Here is a 7,228-nt window from a genome sequence, read left to right as displayed (position 1 = left end):
TTTCATGTGCACCACTCGAAGCTCGCCGGACTAAACACAGGCCTGTGGACTCATTGAGAACATTACTGTTATAGAAAGATGAAAGCTTCCACTTCCCTAAGAAAACTAGGCCTTTATTATGCTTTTCCTTTTAGTACTGTTATTATTTATCCCCCTTTCTTCTCCGAGTCTCTTTTAAACTCATCCAAAACACTGGCTCTGCATGTTGTTACCGCTTTATATCTGGCGCTGTTTCAAGTTGATGCTTTAAGGAAAACGGTCATGATAGAAGTGTTTGAAGGGGTCTAAAACAAGTCCAGACACACAGCGCAGTGTTGCGAGGAAAACACATGAAAGCAGGGACAAATAGGCATTAATTTAGGAAATCAAGCGTGCACACACACACACACATGAACACACACACACACACGAACACACACGAACACACACACACCAGCAGCAGCAGCAGCAGCAGCGCCGGGGGATTGAGGACACAGCCAACCCCTTTTTCTTTTACCGCCCGTCTCTGCAGGAGACACAGGGAGAATGCCTAAAAGGTTTTATTTAATTAAACTTTATGAATCAACCTTCAGACACACAATCCCCGGCCTTGACACCGCGGCGGAGCAGTCAGCACCGGTTCTGGGAGGTGAAGGCTCGGCTCCGCCCACCTGTTCACGCCGTCCTCTCTAAAGACACTCGAGTCATCAAAAGGTGCTTTTCTTGGGGATTTGTTTGGGTGTCGAAAAACACGGAGCAAATCCACAGGCTGAGGTCACCCCCCGTCTCACGCGTTGGATTTAGCGGTGATGTCATCAGACAGGAAGATTGTTTCCTGTAAGAAGCTCTGGTTCTAATTAGGGAGGGCTGACAGGGAGAGCGGGGAGGTGCACCGGGGGGACCCTCGCCCTCCCAAACTCCTGCTTTATCGCCGATGGACCGACTATTCAGGGTCTCCTCAGGGCTCATCGGGTTAAATTTAAAAGCCGTTTTTAGGACAGCGTAGCAGCCAACCTAACTCTCTGACACTCAAACCCCGCCAGAGGGTTTAAAAGTTATCTTATCTTTAAAAAACAGAAATGATTATGGGATTTCCTGCCTTACGACGCCGAACCGATCATGTGTGACGTGCACCTGCGTCAGGAAAGTGAACCAAATTTAACCTTAAAAAAATCATCAAATCAAAAATAGATTATTTGCAAAAGACAATCTAAAAATTCCGCTGAAAAGCCACAAATGACTCAGCTGAAAAAATTCAGAGGTTGTTCGGCTGAACTGCAGGCTGTGTTGGAAACAAATCAGAAAGGATGACAGAAATAAAACAGACCTGATTAATAGAAGAACTGCAGCGTGGCTCAGAGGAGCAGGCTGCTGGGGAATGCATTCAGCGTGAAGAATGTAAAAATTAGTTTTTAAAGGTTGTAAAAATGCAAAAAACAGTATAATGTGTACAACAAGTCAATATTGGAAACACTTAGATGGGTATTTAAAATGTTGTACATCGTGATTCCAGTTCTTTTTTCTTCAATTTTTGTAAAAAAAAGCTAAACAAAAAAACCCCAAAGAAATAAATGGTCTGTATTGTTTTCTTATTTCAGAATCAGAAATACTTGATTGATCCTTTAGGGGAAGTTGATGTCAGTTGCTGATGCTCCCAATAAAAAGTCTTAAAGGAAGTAAAAATATATAATAAAATCTAAAGTATTAATATGAAAACAAAATAAAAATCTAACACAAAATGAATACACATTCTGCTGTTGTAAGTGTGTTTACAGTGTAATAATAATAGTACCACCATCTGGACATTCATTTATGACATTCTAACTATACAACACAGTGTGTGTTGAATTTTAATTGCGACACAGCACAACTCTCATCAGTAAAACTCACTGACAGCAGATCAGTGTTGTGTAAATGAGCAGCGTCCAAAATGATGCATTCAGGATATTCCTAAAGAAATCATAAGTCCAAAAAAAATTCAGTTATTATTAAAAATGTTCAGGAATTTGTGTCCTCGATTAGTAATTGAAGATCTAATGCGAGCTTTGCATGCTGCTGCTGCTGCTAATGGCATTAAAAACTGAAACTGAACAGATTAAATGAGCGATGAGAGGTGAGTCAAGCAGTCTGGCCTCTTTGTGTTGGACTCGCTGAAGCTCGGGGGCAACAGCACCAAGTCCCTCTACATTATTCATCACTATGGCCGGAGTACAACATACATATGATGCCATGCTGGACCCCGACGACACTTCTAGGACGTCTATGAGCAGAAAATATAGAAAAAATGAATCGTCACAGCTTCTTAAATGTGACTAATTTCAGTTTTTTTTCCTCCTCTTTGACAATGACCTGAATATCTTTAGGTTTGGGAAACACTGATGGACATGTTTCACCATTTTCTGACATTTTAGGGACCAGATAAGTAATCGGTTAACCCGGAAAATAATAAACGGTGAAAATAATCATTACATGACAAAGAAACAGTGGCGTCACACCCACATATAATAAAGTTGTTTGTATAAAACTCTTTGCTGATCAGGTGGGAGGACATTCAGTCGCTTGGATGCACCATTTCTCTTAACAAAGTTGAGACTTTTATTTCTCTGTCCACACTGAAGAAGCTGCTACCTACAGATGCCACTTACTAACTTTAACAAAGGTCTTGATAAGAGACTTCCTTATATAGGAAACAAAGACAGTGCTGAGGATCCGTATAGATGCAGTAAGTGAAGAGGCATCATGAACTTTAATAAATCTGAAATTTAAATGAACTTGACTGCCAGCCATCTACTTGAGATTCTGAAACTGTCAAGCACAGCTGTTAAACACGACGCTGCCTTCGCTCCAGGTCAGAATTCCTCAGCTCTCATAAAACATCGCAGCCCATTAGCTGTCCACCCACAGAACGGAGACACTACGCAGGAAATAATAATAATATTCTGGCATGTACAGCCTATGTTTGAAATTGTAGGTGAAGCCTATTAAAAAAATAAATAAATAAAGATGAAATTAATTTGAAAAAGAACAAAAATCAATGATTTTACCAGATGCACTTGATTTGCTCTGATTTTTTAGAAAGAACAGCCGGTTTTGAGCTGTAAAAAAATGTCTTTTAATTACATTTTTTTAATGATAAAATTAGCTTCTTTTAAATTTTGCAGTTTTAAAACACAACAGGAAAGCACTGGTACAGAATACCCCTGTTGCTCAGCAGAATCAGAATCAGATTTATTGCCAGGTATAGTTTACATCACGACCCCACAAGATAACATAAGTTTGTGTTCGTGACCCCCCAATTAGAATTTTTAATATATCATGAGTAATAACTTTGTTGTTCAAGCATTAATGCGTAAAAATTAATATGTTAATTCCACAGATTAATCTCTTCACATTAACACATTAACTTTCTTTTGAATTAATGAATGAATTTAATTTATTTCGAACAAATGAAAGAGAAAAAAATAATATAAAAACAAAAGAAAATAGTTTTAAAAAGAGCAAAAAAGAATAATAATATCGCATAATCAAATCATAGTATTAAAAGTAGTTTTGTTTTGTTTTTAACAATGATCTGGCGACCCCCTGATGGTATCTTGGGACCTCCATGGGGGTCCCGACCCCCAGATTGAGAACCACTGGTTTACACAATACGAGGAATTTGTTCTGGTGAATAAATATAGAGTAAAATAAAAGTAACTACAAATAAAAGTAAGGGTAATAATGCAAAGCAGAAGCAAAAACAATGTTGTGGAGAATTAAAGTTAAATTTGAATAAGAGCCATAAACCTGTCGTAATATTTACAAGAATACTGAGGGTGCAGATATACTGATATTTACGTTTATACAGATTATCAAAAGAGTGCAAATTGAAGGTGTGGAGCTGCGATAATTTAATATAAATTGCATTATAGAATAAGAAGGTAGTAACACTTAGCTGCCCGCTCTGGTTTTAGTGTAGAAGTCGCGTGCATCATGATTTTCATCATGCCTAGAAGTCTGCAAGGAGGTTAATAATTGGGCATTTGCAGCAAATCACAGAGTAAAGCCGCCAACTACGTCTATTCTCCAAGGTAGCACAAATTAAACAAAAAAAGTAAAAACACACCACATTTGTTAGACATCTGTCCAAAATCGTTTGATGGAAAGAAACGAAGACGCCTGGAACCTTAAAGTGTTCGTTTCCCTTTTGTTTACATTCTCCCGCTCACACAAACAGATTTGTTTCACTTTGTAGAATAAACGTGAAAATATCATTTAGAAGTGCGTTGGGGGAGATGTGAGGAAGAGAGGGAAAGTAATGGAAGTGAAGAATTAGTGTAATCTGATTTTAAACGATGGGGGAGTGATTATTGTGTCCTGGTGGGATCAGGAGGGCGACGACAGCGTGGGGGAGGCGGGAACGAGAAGGATGACGATGAACACTACATGACAGCACCATGTCACAGCTCTGAAGTGACATCAAGGTGAGTAAGCTCCCTCGTCCTCTTTGCTGCTGGATCAATTCTATCTATCCAGCAAAAACATCACGTTAGTTAGCTAGTTAGTTAGTTAGGCTCCATGATGACGAGCTCGTTCATCCATTACATCACTGCACTCTGCTGAGTTTACAGCAACAGTCAAACAAAAATGTAAAATGTTCACCTGCGCATATTTTCTATTTCGGAAATATAAATAGTTTGACTTTACAACATTTCACCAGCACTGATTTTCTGAAGATTTATTTATTGCTTGGACATAAACCAGAGCGTGATAATGATCTGATAACTGACCGGTCAGCCCTGAGCTCATAATATAAACCAACTAACAGGTCACCAGCATTACGCCGAACCCTCGCACACACATTAAACACTACCTCTGACCTACAACAGAGTCCCGGAGCTCAGGATTACACGAGATGCTAGACGAGCTTCATGTGGTTCAGCGATGTGCTTTCCAGGTCACAGCAGCCGGGCTTAGATGGTCTCTAAATAACAAACACCACCTTGGTGATTGTTGACAGGCTGCGTTCTCCAGTCTGCCAGCGATCTGAAATCAAGGTTTGCATTAATGCCGTACACTCACGCAAGGCCTACATGAATAATTTACAACAGGCCAGAATGTGAGTAATGACTTTAATCTGTGCATTATTTTCGTACTCTTTGTCCTTTTAACTCCTTGCTCTCTCCGCAGATGAAAGAGGTCCGGCCTCTGGCTTGTTTGCCTGTTCCATTATCTGCAGCCTCTAATGTCAGTGGTAAATTTCAGCAACCCAAACAAAGATAAACACTAAAGCCCCGGGTCCCAGAGGTGGCCGCGACTGTTCAGCGTCACCCCGTCAAACCAGGGGTGTCTATCTAATCAGCCATCTGATGAGGCCATCTCCGGGGAGCTCCCTGACAGAGGTCGGGTCAGAGCCTAAAATATGGCTCTCCGCCAGTTGCACGAGCGGAACAATTTTATCACCTGCAATAACATACACGCAGCCAGACCCCAGCAAGCGTGATGTATGGATCACACGCGGTGGTTTGTAGAACAGTTTTACATTAAGTCAACTCTGAACACACCTGAAACAAAAGCATCTACAGCAGCTTTACAGATGTAAAGTCTGAATATAAGAGATAAACTATTTGTCTCAGAGCCACAACAGCCATGAATGACACACACACACACACACACACATTCCTGACTCATTCAGTTTGTCAGTTTTAAAGCTGAGAGCAACACAAAGCTCAGATGACTGTTAACACGTGGATTCTGCAGCTCCGTCTCTTACGTGGCACTTTTTTTTTTTTTTTTTTTTTTATAAACATCGAGCTTTAACCCCTCACTTCCTTCCAGTTTGGATTTCAGATTTTAAACTCATTATGACTAAACGTAACCAGCTTCAGGACTCGTTGTGTTAAAGCTGCGCTGACTTTCGGAGCCGCTCGGCGCTGAGCGGGCACCATATACTCGGCTTGTCTCAGCTTGTTTGCGTAGGACAGCTGCCCACGGTTTTTTATGGGTGGGTTCGATAAGATTAGTAAGTCTCAATTATACAGTTTTCATGGTAACAGAAGGACTAAAACAGTGACCTAAAGGCAGGTGAGAACTGCAGAGATGGCTTTTAATTTTCAGCGACTCTCACACGTAGTTATTAGTCTTAATATTAACTATCGAGCTACTTTGGAAAATAACTCACACAAAGAATATTATTCTCATTTGTAATTCCTAAATGTGAATTACATTTACATCAAATTACACACTAGTGAATAGCTACGACACTAATTAGTGGATTAGGTAATCATTCTGTTAAAACAAGTCGTCTGTTTTTCACATTTAGAAAAAAATTATTCCAGGAAAAGTAAATGAATTAATTAGCGAGGAAACACCAGTAGAATTTTTTGCTAAAAATATGAATAAAGCATCTAAATTAGGTGTATTTGAAGAGTTCATTTGCAAAAACAGATAGCTCCATTATGTTGTTTGCTTGAGATGATATCAGTCAAACTGAAGCTGAGTGGATTTGACTCAGAAGAAATGACAAAAATAGAGATAACTTAAGTTTGGTTGATGTTGTCTCAGGTAAACGATGGAAAAGTGGGTTTTCTGAAGGTTTGTGAAGATGGAGTACTCTGTTTTTGCAAATAAACTCTTCATTTACTTGCACAACAAAAGGAATCTAAATTAAAACCAAAAATGACTTGAGCCTTTTAGAGCCATTCACCTTAGCTAGTAATCGTATGTCTCATTGTGTTGCAACTATTTAGGAAATACACAAAAACCACTTCACCAAAAAACCACACTCGTTTCCACTTTTACGTTTTAATATAGTTGTAAATAATTAGAGTAGTGTTCAAAGCTGTTTCTAAAGGTCTAAATAAATGCATTACTAATCGTGTTTTCTTCTCCTAACTCGTCTTGCTTCATCATGCTGGAAGTGGCTGCACCATTAAATAATGAACGTGGACTCGGGTACAATAAAAATCATGTTTTTCACCTTATTAACACGTCCATATGGTGTGTTTATAAGCCATCGTGAGCAAAAACAAGCAGTCAACACCACGGCGCTGGGGGCTGTGATATAGGTGGAGGCTTCATAAATCCATGCGCACGTCTCATGAGTCACGTCAAGGCAGGACAGGATTTTCTTTACGGAAAAAACGTGGGATGTTTCTGATGAGTTTCTATCAATGCCATGAAGCGGAGGTTATGGAAACTATGAAAAACAAAACACTATAGTTTTTAAAATCTTCTCAGGACGTAGTGGAAAATGATGCGTGTTTATTAC

The sequence above is a fragment of the Stegastes partitus genome, unplaced genomic scaffold (genome assembly GCF_000690725.1).
Source record: "Stegastes partitus isolate 25-593 unplaced genomic scaffold, Stegastes_partitus-1.0.2 Scaffold1749, whole genome shotgun sequence".
Taxonomy (NCBI): Eukaryota; Metazoa; Chordata; class Actinopteri; family Pomacentridae; genus Stegastes; species Stegastes partitus.
The sequence above is the reverse complement of the archived record's forward strand: the minus strand, read 5'-3'. Positions refer to the sequence as shown.